This window comes from Microcaecilia unicolor, chromosome 9, assembly GCF_901765095.1.
Source record: "Microcaecilia unicolor chromosome 9, aMicUni1.1, whole genome shotgun sequence".
Classification (NCBI taxonomy): Eukaryota; Metazoa; Chordata; class Amphibia; order Gymnophiona; family Siphonopidae; genus Microcaecilia; species Microcaecilia unicolor.
In genome coordinates this window covers 214,339,875-214,367,055 of record NC_044039.1, presented here as the reverse complement: position 1 = coordinate 214,367,055, position 27,181 = coordinate 214,339,875, and positions in this window count along the sequence as shown.

The following is a 27,181-nucleotide window of genomic DNA, read 5'->3' as shown; positions in this document are numbered from 1 at the left end:
AAAAAGTGTTTGCACACTGATTTTTTAGGTGCCATATATAGAATATCCCCCTTTATGTCATCTTTAGGTTGAATTGACAGAAAAGAAAAGAAAGGGGTGTTTGTATTAAGCTGTGATTGTCACGATCCCAGGCTTTGAACAAACAGGCGTGAACTCTGGAACAGCGTGAGCCCTTGGCCTACTGTCGTCAAGCGGCAGAGGGAGGCAACCCCACCCCCCCCCCCCCCTCAAGCAGGACTGGACAGGATTCAGGATGCACTTGGCTTGGCTTGGCTGGAACCAAATGCTGGCACTGACTTGGTTTGGCTAGACTAGACTTGACTTGGCTGGACTGGAACCAAATGCTGGATCGGACTTGGCTTGGCTAGACTGGAACCAAATGCTGAACCGGACTTGGCCTAGCTGGACTGGAACCAAATGCTGGACCGGATTTGGCTTGGTTGGACTGGAACCAAATGCTGGAATGGACTTTAGGATACTCAAGCAGGATTCAGGATACTCAGGCAGGATGCAGGATTTACAAACAAGCTTGGCAGAAACAGGATTCAAGATACTCAAGCAGGAAGGGAACTGAAGCTAGAGACAGACAGGGCAGATACAAACAGGAGGGGACTGGAGCTCAAGACTACCAGGGTAAAGACAGATGAGCAGGGACAGAACCAAAGCTGAAGGCTTGCAAGACAGATACAAGCAGGAAGGGAACTGAAACTAGAGACAGACAGGGCAGATACAAACAGGAGGGAAACAGAAGCTAACTGGAGCTGAAGACAAACAGGGCAGAGACAAGCAAGATACAAAGCTGACCCACACAGACAAACAACAGAACTAAGGCTAAAGGCAGAAGTACACACCGGCACCAAAATAAGAAAACAAGACACAGAAGTGCCCACAGGCACCCAGACTAGAACAAGGCAGAAGTGCACATGGACTAACCTGGGGACCTTTGGCATTGCAAAGGCCCTGAATGAAAGTGCACCACTTCCTTATAACAGGACAGAGACAGGAAATACACAGAACCCAAAGTGAGGCTTGAAACACACAGGAAGTAGAAGCCTACACTCTGAACACCAAAGTGAGGCTTGAAACACACAGGACAAACACAACAATGCAGATAGAAGTCAGCAGAAATAAGGTGAGTCAGAAGAGGGGTCACGGCCACAATCGTGACAGTGATAAGGACTAATGCATGCTTACCGTAGCTTAAAAAGGATTGTCGCAGGGTACCCAGAGGTGTCCACACCAAATTTCAAGTGTGTGCATGCTACCCACATGCTAAAAAATATATATTTTTTTATTTTTTTGGCTGAGGGGGACGTGTCAGGAGCAGAGATTGAGCTTGCGTCAACTGTGGTAGAAATTGCCTTAGTGCCTGGGAAAGACCTATGTAAGGGCATGCAAATGCAACTTTCTACCTCAGCTTTCTAAAAGGACTCCAAAAGTTGCAAAAAGCTAATAAAAAAGTAACCGAAACCCATAAATGACGCAGGAAACTAAGGGTCCCTTTTACTAAGGCATGTAGGGGACTGCGTACATACAACATGTGTCAACTTAGAACTACTGCCTGGCTACCGCATGCCATGGGCGGAAATTCTAATTTTTAAGCATTTCTGATACAGCACAGCAGAAAATATTTTTTGTTTTCTACTGCGTGGCGCTAACCAGGCGGTAATCAGCACTGTACGCGAGCTGATGATTACCGCTCGGTTAACACGTGAGAGTCAGTGGGTGGCGGTAAGGTCTCAGGCCCAAAATGGACAGGCGTCAATTTCTATTTGGCCAAAAACAGGTCTTTTTTGCAGGCACGCTGAAAAATGGACCTGCGCGTGTCCAATACACGCGCCTACACCAGCACAGGCCATTTTACGGTGCGCCTTAGTAAAAGGGACTCTTTTACTAAGCCATGGTAAAATCTAGACTTAGCATGTCCAAATGCAGGATTTTCCCACGTGCTAAACCCATTTTTTATTGCAGTGATAAAATAGGTATTTTTCCATTTTTTATTTGCAGGCCATTCACTAATGTCATTTGCACACAGGGTTAATGCATTAATTATTTGCAGCTACTGTGTTAAATCGTAGTAATGTGAACGCACTAGCTGGTTAGTGCTTCCATGCCCACTCTCTGCACAAGAAACGTCTCCTTAAAATAAATATTTAAAAAATAGTTTATGCATGATTACCATGCACAAACAGGGAAATTACTGCAAGATGCTTTAGTGCGTCCTGCAGCAAGCTCTTTTCACATTTTTTTCCCCATGTTAGGGCTCAGCACACCTTAGCAAAAGGGACCCTAATTGTGTTAAGCTTGGGACATAAAACATTTTCATGAAGGATTTTAACATATGGCAAGCCCAAAACTAATTCTGCATCAAGAAAGACCATTCCCAGTACTTTTATTGCAGGTCATGCATTAATATTCCCATAAGTGCACAGTATCTGCTGAGAGTAAATGCAGGAGAATGTGGTAAAGGTGGTTAGCTCAGTGGGGTTTAAAAAGGTTTGGATGGCTTCTTAAAGGAAACGTTTATAGATCATTATTAAAATGATTGAGGAAAATCTACTGCTTAAAATGTATTGAATGTCTTTGGAATCTAGCCAGGTATTTGTGACCTGGATTGGCCACTGTTGGAAACAGGATGCTGGGCTTGATAGACCTTTGGTCTGTCCCAGTGTGGCAATACTTATCTACTTATGTAACTTTTCATTGGGCAGATGGGGGTGAATTCTCTAAATCACGCCTAAAAAAAGTTGGCACTGAAAGAAATGCACAAAATTACACAAAAGACTTGGTAAATGAAAAACGTTTTAAGGCTTTATGAAACATTACATAAGAAGGAAGTTCTCTAAGCCATAACGAAAGATTATTCCAAATCCTAGCCCCCTGAAAGGAAAAACACAGCTCCAGTTGTTTCTTATATCATTTTTTTTTCATGAATGTAAAATTAAGCCTCAACTTGGCGCATAGTAGATGAATTACTAGGTAAGTTCAAGATCTTAAGAACACCCTCAGAATTCTGACCTTGAAAAGACTTGTAAATCAAACAATTTTAAATTCCATTCACAAATAAACTGGAAGCCAAAGCAATGACACCGACAAAGGAGAGGACCTTTCAAAGTTGCTCTGGGCTTCCACATTTCCCAATGCTTCCTGGATGTTGATGGTGTAAAACACATGCTGAAGCCTCCTGTCCAACTTATATCGCAGGGGCCCCGCGGTGGTCGGGCGGTGGCTCCATTTTGGCGCACATTGGGCGTGCGTAGATGCTTACGCAGCTTGGTAAAAGGACCCCTTAGCAAGTTGTGCATGTAAATCTCAATGCCAATTAGTGCTGATAATTGCTTGTTAACATCCAATTAGCAGCGTTGAATAGCTAGTTAACCAATTAAGTTATATGCATTGTTATAGAATATGTCTCGGATTCCATATGGAATTTCAGGCGCCATATTTAGAATCCGGGGGATAGTGCTCTATAGTGCTTGTTTGCTCCTACACTTTGTTTCTTCTGATTTTGTATCGTGCTGATGAGTCAATTATAGTTCCAGTCTTTCCCGTTCCTACTTAAACTTACATTATCCAGTCTGCAACGGTCTTATTTAATACAGGTAGACTTGTATTTACCTACGCATCCAGTTTCTCCTTCATAGGAACCCAGCTCTGGAATGCACTACCTAAATTCTTAAAATCAACTCAGAACCATCTAAATTTCAGGAAATTACTGAAGACCACCCTGTTCAAGAAGGCTTACCTTCCTGACCCAACCTAACGTACCTCTTTGATACAGCAAAATCCATGGACCTTATCTTTCTTACTCACTCTTATTATCTTTGTTGTCTATACGATGCGTAAACATAGTAGATGACGGCAGAAAAAGACCTGCACGGTCCATCCAGTCTGCCCAAGAAGATAAATTCATATGTGCTACTTTTTTATTTGTACTGTCCTCTTCAGTGCACAGACCTTATAAGTCTGGCCAGCCCTATCCCCGCCTCCCAACCACCAGCCCTAGCACAGACCGTATAAGTCTGCCCAGCACTAGTCCTGCCTCCCAACCACCAGCCCTAGCACAGACCGTATAAGTCTGCCCAGCACTAGCCCCGCCTCCCAACCACCAGCCCCGGCACAGACCGTTTAAGTCTGCCCAGCACTAGTCCCGCCTCCCAACCACCAGCCCCGGCACAGACCGTATAAGTCTGCCCAGCACTAGCCCCGCCTCCCAACTACTAGTCCCGCCTCCCACCACCAGCTCTGGCACAGACCGTATAAGTCTGCCCAGCACTAGCCCCGCCTCCCAACTACTAGTCCCGCCTCCCACCACCAGCTCTGGCACAGACCGTATAAGTCTGCCCAGCACTAGCCCCGCCTCCCAACTACTAGTCCCGCCTCCCACCACCAGCTCTAGCACAGACCATATAAGTCTGCCCAGCACTATCCTCGCCTCCCAACCACCAGCTCTGCCACCCATTCTAGGCTAAGCTCCTGAGGATCCCTTCCTTCTGCACAGGATTCCTTTATGTTTATCCCACGCATGTTTGAATTCCGTTACCGTTTTCATCTCCACCACCTCCACTATTCCATTGTTTAATTGTATTTTAATGCTCTGTAGTTTTCCCTACAGTCCTGTGTAAGCCACATTGAGCCTACTACTAAATGTGGGGTATAAATGTGTTAAATAAATAAATAAAATATATCAGATTCGCAAAATAGGAAAATCTTCACATCCTATGCAAATTATTGCCTGAGCTGTTCCATCCAAATTAGGACAGGTGTCCTCAAACAAATTCCTTGCTGCCATAAGCCTTCGAACCTGTGTGATTCGCAGCTTAAAAAATAACACGGTTCACTCAGCCTTAACGGTGCTTATTTCCGATCTGAGGAAGAAGGGCAACCTTCGAAAGCTAATCAAGAAATGTATTAAGGTATGTCCAATAAAAAAGGTATCGTCTTATTTTCTTTTCCATGTTTTATTTTGTTTGATTTCTATAGATTCTACATGGAATGTTGCTATTCCACTAGCAACATTCCATGTAGAAGTCGGCCCTTGTAGATCACCAATGTGGCCGCGCAGGCTTCTGCTTCTGTGAATCTGACGTCCTGCACGTACGTGCAGGACGTCAGACTCACAGAAACAGAAGCCTGCGCAGCCTTCTACATGGAATGTTGCTAGTGGAATAGCAACATTCCATGTAGAATCTCCAATAGTAGCAACATTCCATGTAGAATCTCCAGTAGTAGCAACATTCCATGTAGAATCTCCAATGGTATCTATTTTACTGTCATAGTAATGCTTGAATGTTTTCACTTATATACACTGTCAGCTAGCACATTTGCTTATTTCCGATCTGAGGAAGAAGGGCAACCTTCGAAAGCTAATCAAGAAATGTATTAAGTTATGTCCAATAAAAAAGGTATCATCTTATTTTCTTTTCCGTGTTTTATTTTGTTTGATTTCTATTATAAAGAACCAATGGAAACATTGTACAGAACTTAACATCATCCTGTCATGCCATTAATGCACTAAGGAGCTTCAGACTGGTTCTTCTGAAGTCGTTTGATCAATAATTTGAAGCCTGGATGGGTCAGCCTTCCTAGGTGCAATAACAAGCCGCTGAATAAACAATTTATGCTTCACTGCAAATCGTTTGTACTGTGATATCTCTCGGCTGGATTATCTAGAAGGTGACACCAGTGTTACAATAGATGTAAGCAAACTGAAAGATGAAGAGTAAACTGCATTGGGTTTTTCAATGTCTTTGCACATCAATGATTCCACAGAACAAGCATCAAAATGAACCTTAATAAAACACATTCCATAGTTCAATAATTCTAGCAAACAACTGTTAATTCTTGGTTAAAAATCAAGTAAATAGCATAATCAGGCATATCACTTTCTTCAAAGACTATCAGCTTCTCTTTATTCACATTGTAGCCCTACTGTATTACAGTTTATTTAGGGCCACTGTTTTTTTTTGTTTTGTTACATTTGTACCCCACGCTTTCCCACTCATGGCAGGCTCAATGCGGCTTACATGGGGCAATGGAGGGTTAAGTGACTTGCCCAGAGTCACAAGGAGCTGCCTGTGCCTGAAGTGGGAATCAAACGCAGTTCCTCAGTTCACCAGGACCAAAGTCCACCACCCTAACCACTAGGCCACTCCTCCACTGTTGCTACTATTTGAGATTCTACATGGAATGTTGCTATTCCACTAGCAACATTCCATGTAGAAGTCGGCCCTTGCTATTCCACTAGCAACATTCCATGTAGAAGTCGGCCCTTGCAGATCACCAATGTGGGCGCGCAGGCTTCTGCTTCTGTGAGTCTGACGTCCTGCACGTACGTGCAGGACGTCAGACTCACAGAAACAGAAGCCTGCGCAGCCTTCTACATGGAATGTTGCTAGTGGAATAGCAACATTCCATGTAGAATCTCCAATAGTAGCAACATTCCATGTAGAATCTCCAATAGTAGCAACAGAATCTCAATAATAGCAACATTCCTTGTAGAATCTCAAATAGTAGCAATATTCCGGAATCTCAAATAGTAGCAACAACAACATTCCATGTAGAATCTCAAATAGTAGCAACATTCCGGAATCTCAAATAGTAGCAACAACAACATTCCATGTAGAATCTCCAATAGTATCTATTTTATTTTTGTTACATTTGTACCCTGCGCTTTCCCACTCATGGCAGGCTCAATGCGGCTTACATGGGGCAATGGAGGGTTGAGTGACTTGTCCAGAGTCACAAGGAGCAGCCTGTACATAAGTACATAAGTAATGCCATACTGGGAAAAGACCAAGGGTCCATTGAGCCCAGCATCTTGTCCACGACAGCGGCCAATCTAGGCCAAGGGCACCTGGCAAGCTTCCCAAACGTACAAACATTCTATACATGTTATTCCTGGGATTTTGGATTTTTCCAAGTCCGTTTAGTAGCGGTTTATGGACTTGTCCTTTAGGAAACCGTCCAACCCCTTTTTAAACTCTGCTAAGCTAACCGCCTTCACCACATTTTCCGGCAATTAATTCCAGAGTTTAATTACACGTTGGGTGAAGAAAACTTTTCTCCGATTTGTTTTAAATTTACTACACTGTAGTTTAATCGCATGCCCCCTAGTCCTAGTATTTTTGGAAAGCGTGAACAGACGCTTCACATCCACCTGTTCCACTCCACTCATTATTTTATATACCTCTATCATGTCTCCCCTCAGCCGTCTCTTCTCCAAGCTGAATAGCCCTAGCCTCCTTAGTCTTTCTTCATAGGGAAGTCGTCCCATCCCCGCTATCATTTTAGTCGCCCTTCGCTGCACCTTTTCCAATTCTACTATATCTTTCTTGAGATGCGGTGACCAGAATTGAACACAATACTCAAGGTGCGGTCGCACCATGGAGCGATACAACGGCATTATAACATCCTCATACCTGTTTTCCATACCTTTCCTAATAATACCCAACATTCTATTCGCTTTCCTAGCCACAGCAGCACACTGAGCAGAAGGTTTCAGCGTGCTATCGACGACGACACCTAGATCCCTTTCTTGGTCCGTAACTCCTAACGTGGAACCTTGCATGACGTAGCTATAATTCGGGTTCTTTTTTCCCACATGCATCACCTTGCACTTGCTCACATTAAACGTCATCTGCCATTTAGCCGCCCAGTCTCCCAGTCTCGTAAGGTCCTCTCGTAATTTTTCACAATCCTATCGCGAGTTAACGAAGTGGGAATTGAACTCAGTTTCTCAGTTCTCCAGGACCAAAGTCCACCACCCTAACCACTAGGCCACTCTGCCACTGTTAGACATGCTGGTGCCCAGGGCAAATATTTGGAAGGCGGTCTCGGAGTCTGTCAGCGGGCAATATTTCAGGTTCAGATAGGTATGGGGTCACATGTGCACGGGGTCCCAGGATAATTGTTCTGGTTCTACTCCCTTAATGCTGGCCCTGTTTATTGAGGGGGGGGGGGGGGGGCAAAAAGAACAAAGATGAAATGAAACATAAGATCTATGAATTCCCCTTTTTCTCCAGGTTTAAAGAACAAGCCGAACTTGATGGGGTCTTTTGCTCAAGATTAGCTCGAGTTATCTGCAGCAGGGTCCATAGGAATAAAATGGGACCTGCTGCAGATAACTCGAGCTAACCTTTAGTAAAAGACTCCCTGAGAGAAATAGTAAAGCTGTGAAATCAGCACATGCCAAAAAATGATGAGAAATCCTTTTTTAGAAGAGGTGTATAAAATGGATTGAAAATCCCGTAAAAAGTGCCAAAGGTTCGGCGAATTGGCTGGATGGTTGTCTTTTGGAGATAAAAACCATTGAAGACCAGATTCATAGGAAATTCATGGAAATCCTCAGGAATGTCGCTATTTCGTTTCTGAAAATCACCAGATCTGCACTGGATTTTGTTAGGATCTCATTGGACTTTCCTGAGATCCAAGATGAGGGATGAAGAGGGAATGAGGAGGTTCAAGAAATGTGATGAATCTTCCAAGAAACTGTTTATTTTTCAGCCTAGTTCAAACTCTAATGTCATTTCTTGTTTCACAACTGATTTATTTTACTGTGATTTCTTCCTTTGAGTGAATTGTTGTTCTGTTGGGGGAAATGAGAGTGATTTGCTTTCAAAATACTGGGGTCCTGCAGAATAACATTAGGGAATTATCCCTTTCCTATCATTTTGGTGGTTCCATGTTGACAAACCTATAATTAAAGAGCAGGCAATTTCGGTCCTCGTGGGGTGCAACGCAGTCTGGTTTTCAGGATTTCCCCAATGAATATGCATGAGATCTGTTTGTATAAAATGGAGACAGTGCGTGTAAATAGATCTCATACATATTGATTAGGGAAATCTTGAAAACCTGACTAGTTTGCGGCCCTTGAGGATGGAGGTTACCCACCCCATCTACAGTGGAAAGGCAAATGAGATGAGAGTTGATATACTGCCTTTCTATGGTTCCAGTCAAGGCAATTTGCATATTATATACAGGTACTTATTTTGTACCTGGGGCAATGGAGGGTTGAGTGACTTGTCTAGGATCACAAGGAGATGCAGTGAGAATCAAAGCCAGATCTCCTGGTTCTCAGGCCATTGCACTAACCATTAGGCTACTCCTACGTTCAGCTAGTACAAGACAATATAATCTTATACTATAAAGCTATCACACAGTAAAATCATGGGTTATTTTCATAAACGTGGCTGATAGCGGGGATGGGACGACTTCCCTATGAAGAAAGACTAAGGAGGCTAGGGTTTTTCAGCTTAGAGAAGAGACGGCTGAGGGGAGACATGATAGAGGTATATAAAATAATGAGGGGAGTGGAACAGGTGGATGTGAAGCGTCTGTTCACGCTTTCCAAAAATACTAGGACTAGGGGGCATGCGATGAAACTACAGTGTAATAAATTTAAAACAAATCGGAGAAAAGTTTTCTTCACCCAATGCGTAATTAAACTCTGGAATTCATTGCCGGAGAACGTGGTGAAGGTTAGCTTAGCAGAGTTTAAAAAGGGGTTAGACGGTTTCCTAAAGGACAAGTCCATAAACCACTACTAAATGGACTTGGGAAAAATCCACAATTCCAGGAATAACATGTATAGAATGTTTGTACATTTGGGAAGCTCGCCAGGTGCCCTTGGCCTGGATTGGCCGCTGTCATGGACAGGATGCTGGGCTCGATGGACCCTTGGTCTTTTCCCAGTGTGGCATTACTTATGTACTTATTTAATTAAGTATTTGTCTTACATGAATCAAAGAGGAAAATGACAAGCTCTGAAATGGTTCACCAGTCAAGGTGGTCGAGGCCGGCAATGTAACTAAATCTGGATGTGCGTGAGACAGTTATGGAAGTTGTAGTAGGACAAGGATTAAGAAGCTGAGTAACAGACATGATAGTGGGGAAAAGCATCTCAACTGAGTAGTCTGGATCTTTATGTGCCATTATGATCTTAACTAGAAGCCTGACACATACCAGCCTAATTTATTAACCAAATAACCTGGACCTTCACCCTACAGTGCCCAGACAACCAAACATAACAACTTGAATCCCATCCTAGCTTGAAATGGAAAACAGTGCAACCTATTCAACAGGAAGCAGGCTGATACCTTGGTTCATTTGATATCAACCTAATGACCACATTTTAAGACACGTTTAGGTGTCATAATAGGTGTCATGTTAGCAAGATATACATCCCATTACAAAGGTCAGGTATTGGGAACACCAGTATCTGAACTTTAAGCTGAAACAAATCTGGTTTTAAAAGAAGATGATGCCTTCTCATTGCCCACAATTTTCACAAATTCTGGTCTTACAACACACGATATCTATCCCTTGCCCATCAATCTCTGATCTACATAACAGCCTAAATCTCTCACTTCTTTCACAAATGCCCCGTTATAAAAATATCTGATTTCTGTCCAAGTTAGAATGTATCCCCCTTCACGATCAAGGTTTTGGTTTTCTCTTTCTTGAAGACCAGCTGGTTTTCGGTCAACCAATCTGCAATAGCAGACAAACCACAGTTCGGCACGGCCGGATCAATCCCTTCATCTTTTCCCAAGCAGAAGAACAACTGGACTTCGTCTGCACGCTAAAAAAACCAAATGCACGCTAATGAATGCATATCCCTAGAGTGCAAAGTTTGCTATGAAACACAACATCGTAAAGCCAAAAAAGAGCTACTTCACTCTGATCCTTTATTCTCATTAACAATCAGGAATTCAGTGGTGCATACTGGAGGCAGGATGTCATTTTTCATGCTGATTTGAAACACTCTGTATCGAAGCATGTGCTAAAAGATTTGAGGCCGTTTGTCCATCTGCAGACCTTTCTTCCACACGGAAGCATCTGAGACAGCCTTGCTATGCTTCCTTACCAGACGGTTTAATGGTACTAGGGTTGCAGTTTGGACTCAAGTTGGTACAAGAATGGATCCCATGACAGCAGGTTTTATGATGCACTATATCCTAAAGATGCTTATGGGGTTTTCATTGTATGCTTTTGTGAACGCCTGCCTAGGTTAGGTATTAAGTCTGTAGCATCTACCATATGGGAGAAACATTTTAGGGAAGAGATGTTCTGAGAATATGCCCCCCCCCCCCCTTTTCAGTGAGGTGTGCAGGCTGAAGTAATGGTATAATCAGATGTGGTTGGTGGTATTACACCTACGTTTTCCTTCCAACTGTAGCTCAGGTCTCTGGAGACTGTGGGTATAAAGGTTTTAAATGCATAAAGAAATAATTCAGTTTATCCTTTGACTGTTCATTCCACAGGCCAGGAGGCCCTGTGCTCAGGGATCGCCAGCCGTTGATCTGAATTTCACTCAAGTCTGATCAAAACTTAAAATGCAGTTCTTTGTGTTTCCAACATCAGGCAGAGATGGTCCTTGGTTTTGGCTCCTAAAACACTCATTCCAGAAGCTGGAAGGAAATAGGAATCACCTATAACCTTATTATTTGATCTTGAATTTCTTGGTGTTGCAAGGACAGGAGGCACATGGTAAATTGAGTGTTCCTGAGATGTGCCAGATCGACAGCCCTGATAGCCTGTTGTCCTCTGTTTCATCCCAGAGCCCTGTTGGTCTGGTCAGAAATGGGTCTGTACAACGTCTAACAGATTGCTCTGCTACTCAGTGCAGCGTTGATATACAGGAATGCCTGTATGGCTAAGAGAGCTGTGTTATGTCAGTTTGGGGTGGAAATTCTAAAGGTATTCTACGCAGGTTTTATTATTGTTATGGACACCTGCCTAGAAGGAGATGAACTGTGACTCTCCGATTCAGTTCTGGCGGCGTTACGTATATGGCTTCCTGCAGGGTAGAATTCTACTGAACACGAATTTCCTGAGATTAATAAATAAAACATGCATTCTCATTATTTATATTTTTCAATTTCACAATAGTCAGTAACAAGGATGTACACCGTAGAGAACAATTTTCAAACTACCCAGGCAGCTTGCAGTTCTGGGATTTCAAACTAAGGGGGTTGTTTACTAAAGCTTAGCTCAAGTTATCTGCAGCACTAAAGACAGACCTGTTCAGAAGAGCATACCCCACCGACCCAACATAAAAATACCTGGACACTTGCGACACTTAGATGTAACCAAAGACCGTAACGGACATTACCTGACTCTTCTTCCCCCTTTCCCTCTGTAAGTTCCCCCCAATTGTACCTACCATACATGTACCTCAATCTACCACAATATCGCTTTGTATTCATTCATACCGGAATCGGCTAACGCCGTTAATGGTAATATGTAAGCCACATTGAGCATGCAAAAGGGTGGGAAAATGTGAGATACAAATGTAACAAATAAATAAATAAGCTTTAGTAAACAACCGCCTAAAATCCTTACAAGTTACATAGTAACATAGTAGATGACAGCAGAAAAAGACCTGCACGGTCCATCCAGTCTGCCCAACAAGATAACTCATATGTGCTAATTTTGTGCATACTCTACTTTGATTTGTACCTGTGTTCTTCAGGCCACAGACCGTATAAGTCTGCCCAGCACCATCCCCGCCTCCCAACCACCAGCCCCACCTCCTATCACCGGCTCTGGCACAGACTGTATAAGTCTGCCCAGCACTATCCCCGCCTCCCAACCACCAGCCCCACCTCCTATCACCGGCTCTGGCACAGACTGTATAAGTCTGCCCAGCACTATCCCCGCCTCCCAACCACCAGCCCCACCTCCTATCACCGGCTCTGGCACAGACTGTATAAGTCTGCCCAGCACTATCCCCGCCTCCCAACCACCAGCCCCACCTCCTATCACCGGCTCTGGCACAGACTGTATAAGTCTGCTCAGCACTATCCCCACCTCCCAACCACCAGCCCCGCCTCCCGATCTTGACTAAGGTCCTGAGGATCCATTCCTTCTGCACAGGATTCCTTTATGCTTATCCCACGCATGTTTGAATTCCGTTACTGTTTTCATTTCCACCACCTCCTGCGGGAGAGCATTCCAAGCATCCACTACTCTCTCCGTGAAAAAATACTTCCTAACATTTTTCTTGAGTCTGTCTCCACCTAAACTTGTCCCTGGTTTCCTACAGTGGAAAGTATGGACACTGTACTTTAAGCCACTGAATAGAACACAATTTTCAGCCTAGTACAGGGGTTCCCAAACTTTTTCGTTTTGCGGCACCCCCCCCCCCCCCAGCCACATGGGTCTCCACATTCCCCCGGCTACATAAGTCTCCCTTTCCCTGCAGCCCCCTCCTCTCACACCAGCACACCTTCCCCAAATCCAGCATCGCTCCTACCTTCCTTCCTGCAGGTCCAGGATCGCTGCCACTTCCTTCTCCTTCCCCCACCGCCACTGCACTGCTTACAGCTTACATTTCCAAGCCATCTGTGATTCACACATGCACTCTAGTGCCTTCCCAGTCTGCCACGTCTGGCCCTCTCTGATGAAACTTCCTGTTGTGAAGGCCGGTCACGGCAGAGGGAAGATTTCGCAGTGCCTGTGTGAATCGTGGATGCCCAAAAATGTAAGCTGCAAGCAGTGCAGCGGCGGCAGGGGAGGAAGCAGGAAGCGGCAGATGGAGAAAGTAGGGAGTGATGCACCGCGGCACCCATGAGAGTTCGCTGCGGCACACCAAAGCAAGATGGAAGTCGACAAGATCAACTTTTATAAAAAAAACTTCTCTAGCTCCTGCACCATGGAATTCTTTGCCACAGCATCTTATATTACAGAAGTCATACACCCCTTTCAGGGCTGCATTGAAAAACCCATCTTTTTCAAATTGGTTTTGATAACCACAAGCATGATTGGGTCCTTCAACTGGGGATCCTTGGTCTGAAGAGCCCCACATGGTTATTTAGTGTAACCCAGGTCTCACCCGTGTGCTAGCTCCAGCCCCGGGTCACAAAGCAGATCTCAGTTCAGTTTCACATCCAGGGCCCAGGGGCGTATCTGGACTCCGGCGGTAGGGGGGGCCAGAGCCAGAGGGAGGGGGCACATTTTAGCCCCCCCAGCCATTGTTAGACCCCCCCCCCCCCACCACCAATGACTCTCTCCACCCCCCTCCCACCACCAACCCTCCCCCGCTGCCGTTGCTTACCTTTGCTGGCGGGGGGCCCCAACCCCCGCCAGCCGAGGTCCGCTTCCAACTGCCGCTGCCTTAAAAACTATTTCTTCAGCTGGCAGGGGACCCCAAACCTCCGCCAGCTGCCCCGAGGTGTTTAAAGTTCATCTTTGGCCTCCATGGCCGTGCCGTTGTTGATAGGAGCTGTTGAATCCAGTTCGGAGTCTGACGTCACAGTTAGGAATGGGCAATCTGGAATCAGCTCACCAAGAGACAGAATAGCTCCTCCTGAGAGACTGTGGCCTTCCATCACACCGGGCACCAGTTAGAGGCCAGTCCATGCCTGAAAGATACTAGATATTTTGTTATAGAACTCTGCAATGGTTTATCAAAGCAGATTTTAGAGAAGCTCCTGGAGGAAGTCAATGATTTGTAATGTGAATTTTGCTAACAGCTGCCTCATTTCTTTAGAAATGTTCTTGAACCAGATAAGCAAACCTATGGAAATTCTTAAGAATTTACACAACCAACTGGGCCCTTCCAATTTAAAAGTTAGCAGAATTGTATCCCCTTAATATCCCTTGTATGTTCCAGTTTAGCTAATACTTAGAGGGAATAGAGAGGGTGATAGCTGGAAAAGACTGATTTGCCATCCAAATATTCTGCTTCAGAAGAATTGTATTTCACAAAGATTTCTCTCCCTTTTGACTTATTGAACCCATGTTGTTTGAACCGGTTTAGACTATCCACAAAACATGTGATTTTGCTTCTTAATAAACTTTACTTGCATTTTAGCCAAGGACTGAGAGATAAAAGGGCAGAACATTAACCTACTGTACTAACCACTCTGTCCTTTTTAAACATCAAGGTGAAATATATAAAGCAAGATCTGATTGAGTCTTTTATGTAACTTTGATAAAATGGAAGAAACCAAAGTGCTAACAGAGATGGAGTAAATTTTGCGATGAAGAGAAAAAGACCTGAAATCTTTAACCTTTTCCTGTCTGTATTTTATCCATTACTTTATCGAAAATGTGGGATATTACTTCTTCTCATCCCAATTCAGTCTAATGCGCCTGAAACAGCTTAAAAGGTCGCACTGTGGGGCATGCTCAGAAATCATATGGTAACACAGTAACAGCGGTTAGTGTATCTGGGTTTTAAAAAGGTTTGTACAAGTTCCTGGAGGAAAAGTCCGTAGTCTGTTTATTAAGATGGACAAGGGAGAAGCCACTGCTTGCCTTGCGATTGGTAGCATAGAATGTTGCTACTATCTGGGTTTCTGCCAGGTACTTGTGACCTGGATTGGCCACTGTTGGAAACAGGGTAGTGGGCTAGATGGACAATTGGTTACATGTAACGTAGTAAGTGACGGCAGATAAAGACTTGAACGGTCCATCCAGTCTACCCAGCAGTCACATTCATTATCAATTCATGATTAAATCAACAATGAATACGCTGTAAAATAATTGATTATGGTCTTTCTTTGGCATTTCTGGTACATAGACCATAGAAATCCACCCAGCCCTGCCTTTAACATTCTAACTACTGGAGTTGCTGTCAAAGCCCACTCCAGCCTATCCGAATCCATGTTTATTTTTATTTTATTTATTGGGATTTATTAAACACCTTTATGAAGATATTCAAATACCATAATAGAGTAATACCTTGGTTTTCGTCGATAATCCATCCAGAAACAATCGGCGAACTCCGAAACCGATGAAAACCGAGGCAATGAGATTTGAGCACATGTGATTTTATCTTACGTGCGTTACGTACATTTTGAAACTGAAAAATGCAAAATAAACACATTACACCGAATACTGTATACGCAGTAATCACTTACATGTAATTGTAGTCTTAGCACTCGCAATCAATAAAAAAAAGCACAAAAACACTGGTAAGCAATGGAAATGTTTGGTTAGACGCGCAGGGTGATGCTCACACAACGAGAAACAATGCCACACTGAGAGGAGAACGTGTGGGTCGCCCTTTGTTTTTGCAAAATTAGCAGCGAGGTCACCTGGGCACACAGACGAAATCCAAGACAAATGTTTTGCAAAACAAAATCGACGAAAACCAAAACCGACAATAACCAAAGTCAACGAAAACCAAGGTATTACTGTACTAGTGATATACCTAATATGCCTGTATTGCTACCATTTCAGGGAAACAGACTGTACAAATCTGCATGGGGCTGTCCTCACAATCTAGCAACTGAAGTTGCTGTCAAAGCCCTCTCCAGACCATCCTAAACCAGATTGTCATATAGGGGACAGGCCATACAAGTCTGCCCTGCACCAGCCTTAGTTCATCACGGCCAGAGTCACCATCTAAGCATCACTTGACACATCCACACACATGCAGGCATTTAAGTTGAGGTTTTTTTTTAATACCATTCATTTTCTAATTAGAGATCTTCTCTATTAATATGTGGTAGGCAATCACGCCTAATCGTATTCTAAATACGGCAAGTAAATCTACACATGGTATCTAGAATAGGCTTAGGCGTAGTTCATGCGGGTAAATCTACGCACGTCCATTAATGCCAATGAAAAGCTGGTGTAAATCCCTGCATGTAGATTTCCACGCAGTGGCCCTTATTTTATAGCAACGCACGTAGATTTTGGAATGCCCACAAAACGCCCATTTCCATGCCGCTTTTTTGCCTGTGTGCATTAGAATTTTGGTGCTTAACAATGCATGTGCGTAAATTCTAATATTTCTTGCCATTTTGAATTCGGTCACTCTTTTTGTCTCTGCCACCTCGGGAGGGCATTCCAGACATCAACTACCCTCTCCGTGAAAAATATTTTCCTGACATTGCTTTTAAGTAATATAAGTGTCAAATGTGCATGCGTTATCCATGCACTAAAATTTTATAATTTTTTTTTTTGGATGTGGAGATATGTCTGGGAGTGGAGAATGGGCATTCCTGTTTTAATCAATTAGTGCATCTATATTAACACACATTAACTGGTTAGTGCAGAGTTACCAACTTTCCAACTTTATTAACAGGGAAAGGGAAATGGGACTTGATATACTGCCTTTCTGTGGTTTTTGCAACTACATTCAAAGCGGTTTACATATATTCAGGTACTTATTTTGTACCAGGGGCAATGGAGGGTTAAGTGACTTGCCCAGAGTCACAAGGAGCTGTAGTGGGAATTGAATTCAGTTCCCCAGGATCAAAGTCCACTGCACTAACCACTAGGCTACTCCTCCACTAGCAACATTCCATGTAGAAGCCTGCCCTTGCAGATCAGCAATGCGGCCGCGCAGGCTTCTCTTTCTGTGCGTCTGACGTCCTGCACACGTCAGACTCACAGAAACAGAAGCCTGCGCGGCCACGTTGCTGATCTGCAAGTGCAGGCTTCTACATGGAATGTTGCTAGTGGAATAGCAACATTCCATGTAGAATCTCAAATAGTAGCAACAGAATTTCAAATAGTAGCAACATTCCATGTAGAATCTCAAATAGTAACAACATTCCATGTAGAATCTCAAATATTTATTTATTTAGATTTTGTTCACACCTTTTTCAGTAGTAGCTCAAGGTGAGTTACATTCAGGTACACTAGATATTTCTCTCACAATCTAAGTTTGTACCTGAGGCAACGGAGGGTTAAGTGACTTGCCCAAGATCACAAGGGGCAGCATTGGGATTGCAACTGGCCACCTCTGGATTGCAAGAGCGGTGCTCTAACCACGAGGCCACTCCAGTAATCTCCTAGGTGCTAACCCCCGGATTCTATATAGCGCGCCTAGAGTTACGCATGATTCTACGTGTAAATCTAGGCATATTTTATAACTACACCTATAGATTAATTGTTTTAACAAGCCAATCAGCATTATTAACAGCTCTTAAGAAGCAATAATGAGCACTAATTGGCAAGAAATATTAGAATTTACGCACATACATTGTTAAGCACCAAAATTCTAATGCACACAGGCAAAAAAGCGGCATGGAAATGGGCGTTTTGTGGGCATTCCAAAATCTACGTGCGTTGCTATAAAATAAGGGCCACTGCGTGGAAATCTACATGCAGGGATTTACACCAGCTTTTCACTGGCATTAATGGACGCGCGTAGATTTACGCCTAAGCCTATTCTAGATACCATGCGTAGATTTACTTGCGGTATTTAGAATACGCTTAGGCGTGATTGCCTACCACATATTAATTTTAGACACCATTTCACCAATTTCAGGCCCTAACCGGGGATATTCAGTGTGTGTGTGTTGGAGGGGGGGATAAAGGACTATCCCCTGCTGAATATCACTGAATATCCAGTTAAGTGCCATTTAACCAGCCCGGGTGGGGAGGGGGGTTATTTTTAAAACAGATACTTGAGTGTTCAAACATACATGAAAGACAGGCACATACAGCCTGATATAAATGACTCCTCTATAGATTAAGCTGCTCAATGGCTTTATTTATATTGCAATGTTCACCGTCATGAAAGCCATTTTTATCATCTTTGATTGGCTTCTACAGTAGAGTTATTTATCAGCAGTGTGTAAAATGAGCAAAATATTCTAAATGTCCTAATTTACCAAGTAGTTTCGTGCACATAGAACCTTTAATAAATATATGGAAGAATGAAAAGGCCATTCATCTGCTGTTCAACACTGAAATACTTGTTTGCAAAACCCCGAATATTGATTAATTGACAGTTAACACTGAACTCTTGAATTGTGACAGTGAATGTCGAGTTCAGATGCTCTTTGAGATCACTCCATGTATCTTTTCCCAGGTGGTAATATGAATATCTGTTGACTTAGGGGTCCTTTTGCTAAGGTGCGCCGAAAAATGGCCTGCGGTAGTGTAGGCGCGTGTTTTGGGCGTGCGCAGATCCATTTTCAGCGTGCCTGCAAAAAAAATGCCTTTTTAAAAAACTTTTTGCTGAAAATGGGACGTGCAGCGAAATTAAAATTGGCGCACGTCCATTTTGGGTCTGAGATCTCACCACCAGACATTGACCTAGCGGTAAAGTCTCACACGTTAACCGGGCAGTAATGACCTACGCATGTCAAATGCCACTTGGCGTGTGTAGCAGACGTGTGCCAGAGAATAAAAATTATTTTTCGGATGTATTGGATGTGCGCCAAAAATGAAATCGTCGCGAGAGCCACACGGTAGCCAGGCGGTAACTTCAAATTGTCATGCGTTGGGCGCGTGTAGACGCTTACACGGCTGAGTAAAAGGGCCCCTTAGGGAAGAAGCGAAACTCACATTATCACCCGAACAGAGGTTGGAGCAAAGCCTGGCACCGGTTGGTAAACAGTACCCACACACTATGTGCCCTCTCTGTGTACTTCCTTCCTTCCTACTGTATAACACCATTTTTCTACTGTTTATAGTTTAATATAATCTACCTTCATTCTCATTTATACAATTAAATCCCATCTGTCCTTTGACCCTTTATGGCATCACTTAGACATAGTCTTAGTGTCCTTCTGGTATTTCATATTCATTTATTTCGGCACATGAATACATAAGTATTGACATACTGGGAAAGACCAAAGGTCCATTGAGCCCAGCATCCTGTCTCCAACAGTGGCCAACCCAGGCCACAGACACCCGGCAAGATCCCAAAAATGTACAAAGCATTCCATACTGCCTATCCTAGAAACAGTGGACCTTTCCCAAGTCCACCCAACAACGGTCTATGGACTTTTCCTCTAGGAAGCCGTCCAAACCCCCTTCAAACTCCGCCAAGCCAACCGCCTCCACCACACTCTCTGGCAACAAACTCCAGAGTCCAACCACACGTTGAGTGAAGAAACATTTTCTCCGATTCGCCTTAAATTCACCACACTGTAGCCCCATCGCATGCCCCCCAGTCCTAGTATTTTTGGAAAGCGTGAACAGACGCTTCACATCTACCCGTTCAACTCCACTCATTATTGTATAGACCTCTATCATATCTCCTCTCAGCCGCCTTTTCTCCAAGCTGAAGAGCTCTAGCCGCTTTAGCCTTTCCTCATAGGGAAGTCGTCCCATCCCGTTTATCATTTTTGTCGCCCTTCTCTGCACCTTTTCTAATTCCACTATATCTTTTTTGAGCTGCGGCGACCAGAATTAAACACAATATTCGAGGTGCGGTTGCACCATGGAGCGATACAAAGGCATTATAACATCCTCATTTTTGTTTTCCATTCCTTTCCTAATAATACCTAACATTCTATTTGCTTTCTTAGCCGCAGGAGCACACTGAGCAGTAGGTTTCAACGTATCATCAACGACGACATCTAGATCCCTTTCTTGGTCCGTGACTCCTAACGTGGAGTACCTGTACTTTTGTTTTCTCACTGCACATCTCATCTGCATTTTAATTATCCTTCCTCCCTTCTTTAGCCCTCTCATTCCTTTTCCTTCCTTACTTCCTACTCTCTCCTCTCTCCTTCTGATAATCCTTCTTTTCCTCATGCTGTACATATAGGGCTAAATTCAGGGCGTTGAAAATGATAAAGGGGATGGGACAACTTCCCTATGAGGAAAGGCAAAGCAGCTAGGGTTCTTCAGCTTGGAGAAGAGAGGGCTAAGGGGAGATATGATAGAGGTCTATAAAATACTGAGGATTAGGGGACACATGATGAAGCTCAACATTTTGTTAAATTCTGGAATTTGCTGTCTGAGAATGTGGTAAAAGCAGTTAGCTTAGCAAGGTTTAAAAAAGATTTGGATACTTTCGTAAAAGAAAAGTCCATAAGCCATTATTAAGACTTTGGGAAAATCCACTGCTTATTTCTAGGATAAGCAGCATAAAATCTGTTTTACTCTTTTGGGATTTTGCCAGGTACTTGTGACCCAGATTGGTCACTGTTGGAAACAGGATGCTGGGCTTGATGGACCGGTGGTCTGTCCCAGTATGGCAATGCTTATGTTCTTATGTTCAGTAAATGGTGCCCAATTCTCGGTGCAGGATAAAAATGCATTCTGGGTGCTATTCTATAAATAATGCTCCGATTTGTATGTCATTTATAGAACAGCACCAGGATCCATGCTCAACTTTTCAGGACAAGCATTTACAGTAACTGAACCATGGTGTAAATCCCCATTGCTTAAATTAACCGCAGATCCCCAGATTCTATAATAGTGCATGCAACCCTCCTATGGCCCAGGGGCATAGCCAGACTTCGGTGGGAGGGTGGTCCAGGGCCCGAGGTGAGGGGGCACATTTTAGCCCCCGCACCATTGCCAAACCCCCCCCCCCCCCCGCCATTTCTTCCAGTAGGTGCGGCCGAAAAATAATTTTTATTCTCTGCCGCGCGTATCAGACGCACACCAAGTGGCATTTGGCGTGTGTAGATCATTACCGCCCGGTTACCGCATGAGACGTTTCCGCTAGGTCAATGGCTGGCGGTAAGGTCTCAGATCCAAAATGGACACGGAGCAATTTTCATTTTGCCGCACATCCATTTTTGGCCAAAAATTTTTAAAAAGGCCTTTTTTTACATGTGTGCTGAAAAATGATTCTGCGTGTGCCCAAAATATTACTGCAGGCCATTTTTCAGCATACCTTAGTAAAAGGACCCCTAAGTTATATCACAAGCTTCCAAAAGCACTGGATTAGCTGATAACTTCTGTGTGATTGTTTTGATTACATAAGTACATAAGTAATGCCATACTGGGAAAAGACCAAAGGTCCATTGAGCCCAACATCCTGTCCATGACAGCGGCCAATCCAGGTCAAGGGCACCCGGCAAGCTACCCAAACGTACAAACATTTTATACAAGTTATTCCCGAAATTGTGGATTTTTCCCAAGTCCATTTAGTAGCGGTTTATGGACTTGTCCTTTAGGAAACCGTCCAACCCCTTTTTAAACTCTGCTAAGCTAACCGCCTTCACCACTTTCTCCGGCAACGAATTCCAGAGTTTAATTCCACGTTGGGTGAAGCAAAATTTTCTCCGATTTGTTTTAAATTTACTACACTGTAGTTTTATCGCATGCCCCCTAGTCCTAGTATTTTTGGAAAGTGTGAACAGACGCTTCACATCCACCTGTTCCACTCCCCTCATTATTTTATATACCTCTATCATGTCTCCCCTCAGCCGTCTCTTCTCCAAGCTGAAAAGCCCTAGCCTTAGTCTTTCTTCATAGGGAAGTCGTCCTATGATTGTAGGTTCATATCTTATTTCACATATTAATTGTTACCCGCTTAAATTTTAAGATAAGCAGGATATAAATGTTAACAATAAATAAAGTGACAAACAATTTGCTTGCCTGCTAAGGAGCAAATTTTGCAAGGCTTTCTAAAGTTAAAACAATTTTTTACGATCATTTAGAGTACAGAGCTTAACTTTAGCTTATTATGTTTAATAACAACACTTCTCAGTACCACAACAAGGTGATTTGCAACAATAACAAAGTTGAGAAAGAGAAAACATACAAAACAAGATTAGAGGAAGGAGTGTATGGAAGAAAAAGTGAGGCAAACGGGTTGGAAAAGAAGCTTGGGGTAGCGGCTGACTGAATTTCCTTTTCAGTTATAGCGCTGAACCTGCCTCAAATCCTTTTTCTGCCTGGTTTCGGTTTTGGCCAAATTAATTTTAATAATATGCAAAAACTCTTTCTCAAGAAAGAAGCTGGTGATATTTTAATTATCAAACATGTTCAATGTACTACAGAAATCCCCAGAGGGGAAAAAACCTCAGAACCTTTTCCTCCACTCTTGTGTAACAGTAACCACTAACTCCTCCTTTTCTTAAGGGATCCCACATGCCTGTCCCACTCTTCCTTAAATTCTGACACAGTCTTGTCTCTACTACCTCCTCTGGGTGGCCATTTCACGCATCCACCACTCTTTCTGTAAAGGAATATTTTCTTAGATACGCTTAGGAGGAGTCTAAGGGTTCCTTTTACTAAGCCGCATAAGTGTGTACCAGGGGCGTAGCCAGACCTCACGGTGGGAGGGGGCCAGAGCCCAAGATGGGGAGGCACATTTTGGTCTGCCACCCCGCTGCTGCCCTCCCACCCTGCCGCTCCCTCCCCCCCCCGCTGCCCAGCCACTCCCAACCCACTGCCGCAGCAAATACCTTGGCAGGGACAATGCTTCTTCAGCTGGCAGGGGTTGGGAACCCCTGCGAGCAAAACCAGGGGCCCACAGGAAATTTAGGGGGGCCCAGACCTCCGTGGCCCCACATAGCTATGCCAATGGCGTGCATGCGCACCCAATATGCGCCAAAATGGAGGTACCACCTGACTACCATATGGCTCTTGCGGTAAGTTCATTTTTGGTGCTCGTCTGAAAAATATGTTTTTATTTTTGGAAGCGTGGAACCGACGCGCACCAAGTGGCGTTTGATGCGCGTAGGTCATTACCACCTGGATTCTTTACCGCTAGGTCAATGGCTGGCAGTAAGGTCACAGATCCAAAATGGATGAGCGGCAGTTTTGATTTTGCCGCACGTCCATTTTCACCCCCCCCCCCAAAAAAAGGCCTTTTTCACAGGCGCGCTGAAAAATGGATTGGCGCGCGCCCAAAACCCCCGCCTACACTACCACAAGCCATTTTCAGTGCACCTTTATAAAAGGCCCCCTTGGAAAATGCTCCTTCACAGAAAAGGTGGTGGATGAGTTGAATGGCCTCCAGTGGAGGTAGTGGAGACGAAGACTGTGTAAGAATTTAAGGAAGTGTGGGACAGGCATATGGGATTCCTTTACGAAAAGGAGGAAGTGCAGACTGGATGGGCCGTTTGGCCCTTACCTGCCATCATGTTTCTATGTTTCTAAGAAAGTTTGGTAGGAATATAAGGGTAAAATTACTTCTCCGGCAGACTCACAGAAACAGAAGCCTGCGCAGCCTTCTACATGGAATGTTGCTAGTGGAATAGCAACATTCCATGTAGAATCTCCAATAGTAGCAACATTCCATGTAGAATCTCCAATAGTATCTATTTTATTTTTGTTACATTTGTACCCCGCGCTTTCCCACTCATGGCAGGCTCAATGTGGCTTACATGGGGCAATGGAGGGTTAAGTGACTTGCCCAGAGTCACAAGGAGCTGCCTGTGCCTGAAGTGGAAATTGAACTCAGTTCCTCAGGACCAAAGTCCACCACCCTAACCACTAGGCCACTCCTTCACTGTTGCTACTATTTGAGATTCTACATGGAATGTTTCTATTCCACTAGCAACATTCCATGTAGAAGTCGGCCCTTGCAGATCACCAATGTGGCCGCGCAGGCTTCTGCTTCTATGAGTCTGACGATCTGCACGTACGTGCAGGACGTCAGACTCACAGAAACAGAAGCCTGCGTAGCCTTCTACATGGAATGTTGCTAGTGGAATAGCAACATTCCATGTAGAATCTCCAATAGTATCTATTTTATTTTTGTTACATTTGTACCCCGCGCTTTCCCACTCATGGCAGGTTCAATGTGGCTTACATAGTAGTTAGGATTTCAGTGTATTGCAGAGAGAAGTACAATCTGTAGCAACGTTGTATTAACGTAGCAAGATAGAAGTAGTTATTTGTTATCACAAGAGAAGGGGGTAGTGTAGGTGGGAGAGTTAGAGAGGGGGTGAGTGAGTTATGTTAGGAGATTTGGTGTAAGAGAGTAGGGGGGGAGGAGATGGAGGAGGATTGGTGGGAGGGTGTGGGAGGAGGGTCTAGGTCATTGTCATTATCGCTTGGCTGGTTGTTGTTTTGATGGGTACATAGTTTAGGTTGGATTATTTGGGTAAGCTTGTTTGAAAATGTGGGTTTTCAGCAGTTTCCGAAAGGTTAGGTGATCGTGGATTGCTAGAATAGATCTTCGTAGGGTGTTCCAGAGTTGGCTGCCTATGACAGAGAAGTTGGATGCATAGTAGGTTTTGTGGTTTTGTTCCTGTTTCTTTCCCTCCCCTAAACAGGAGCTGCCTCTCCTTCCAGACCCCCCCCCCCCCTTTATTGCTTTCCCTCCCCCCTTAGGCTCCCTTGGGCTCATTTTATAATCCCTGGTGATCTGGGGGTGTAGTTTGGCAGGAGTAATCCCTAGTTACTCCAGCCTATTCTGGCTTTGCTCTCAAAATGGCTGCTGCAACCGGGACATTGCTTCTGCCCAGATTACACCACATCAGGGAATGTAAAAGTAGTCCTGGTTGGGGGGGGGGGGGGGGGGGGGGAGGGCTACTCTTTATATTCTTTTTTTTTTTTTGTACTGTGTTTGCAAGTCATGGAGCTATGATCTAACACAATAGTTTATATGATAACAAGAGTGTTCCAAAGAAATGTTGTTGATATTACATTTTAGCAAAAATTTAAGTCGGGTATGAGAAACTCCTTAGGAATTAGCGTCAGCTATCACTCCAAGTGTGCCATAAAGTCAGCCACTGTGAAAGCACCAAGGATTTTATTTTCAGTTTTCATTAGCTGTGGCCTATGTGTGTGGACCGGGATTGGAGGCAAAATACGGTCATTCATTATTTAAATTATTATATTCTGGCTTGGATTTAGCAGAGGGATGCAGACGGCAAGCTCCGACAATCCCCACTGGTTCATATTCACACAACCAAACTTGAGTTTTAGGTTTCGGTCGTAAGTGGATTCTGAATGAAAGTGAGACTGTTAGGAGGGTAAAGTTGAGAAGACCTTAAGCTAATACGAGGAAACAAGGAATAAAATCTGCACCTTGGTCCACAAAATTATCTACGGCATAGTCCCAGGCTATATGATAGACCTCATAGACCTACCAACCAGAAACAGAATCGGATCATCACGATCATACCTAAACCTACATTACCCGAATTGCAAAGGACTTAAATACAAAACAATTTCTCCTACATAAGCGCACAACTATGGAATGGACTCCCAAAAGCTGTGAAAACAATCCATGACCATCTACACTTCAGGAAATCACTAAAAACCTACCTCTTCAAAAAGGCCTACCCCACTGGTCCACCGTAATTCCCCACACCCAGCAACACCACATAACCAATGATCGTACCGGACAATATACAATCTTCATTCCCTCTGACCATCATGGTTCCTGATACACACCGATCTCATTCGACCACAATATAACCTTGTATTTGTTATCAACCGAAATGACGAACGCCTTCTCGGTACTATGTAAGCCACATTGAGTCTGCAAATAGGTGGGAAAATGTGGGGTAGAAATGTAATAAATAAATAAATAAATGGGCCCTTTTACAGAGCGGCGGTAAGCCCAACGCAGGCTTACCAATCGCTCTTTCTGGACTGCCGCTGGTCCAACATGGTCGCTGGCAGTACTCCTGCCCTGAGTATGTGCCATTTCCAGGGGAAAAAGAAAACCCCCGGAAATGGCTTCCGCGGCAATAACCTGGCGGGAATTGGGATTCGCCACGCACTTGCCCAATTACCGCCAGGTTAGCGCAGAAGCCCTTATCGCCACCTCAATGGGTGGCGGTAAGAACTCCCCACCACATGGCCATGCGGTAAGAGTTCTCTTACCGCATGACCACGTGTGCCTGGGGTCTTTTTATCTGCTGTGGTAAAGAGGGTCATGGCGCATGGAGAATACGGCCCCTGCCATCAGCGCAGGACCCCTTTTCCTGCAGCTTGGTAAAAGAACCCCCAAAGAGATCTGCAAGATAGTTAGGATGGTAAGGCAGCAAAACAGAAGACCAAGGTTAAGAAATGAAAGAAATTGTATTTATTTATTTATTAGGATTTATTTACTGCCGTTTTGAAGGAATTCACTCAAGGCGATGTACAGTAAACATAGATCAAACATGAGCAATAGGCAATTACAGAAGTAAAAATAGTCAAATAACAATACAAAGTATGGCATGGTATACTACTCACAATGTCAACACAATACATAATAGGACATTTTAATTGATAGAGAAGGGTAAAGCAAAGATGGAACATATAGAAGGGTAAGAAAGTAGGAAGAGTTAGAAAGTAAGGTGATTGATTTAAAGAAAGTTGCACATGAGGTCAGAGAGATGGTTAAATATTATCTCAGCTAGGGTAGGAGTGGATAAACATGTCCCGCTGCAGTATGTGCAGCCCGAGTCACTCCTTGTGTGTGTGTGAGTGAGACTAACACTTTACTTCTTCCATTAACAACCAATAGAGTTCAACTAGGAGGGGGGGGGGGGGGGGGGGGGGGGGAAGGGTGTCCACAGGTAAATCAGAGCATCTCACAATATATCATGAAATCAGAAGTAAATCATTCAGCATA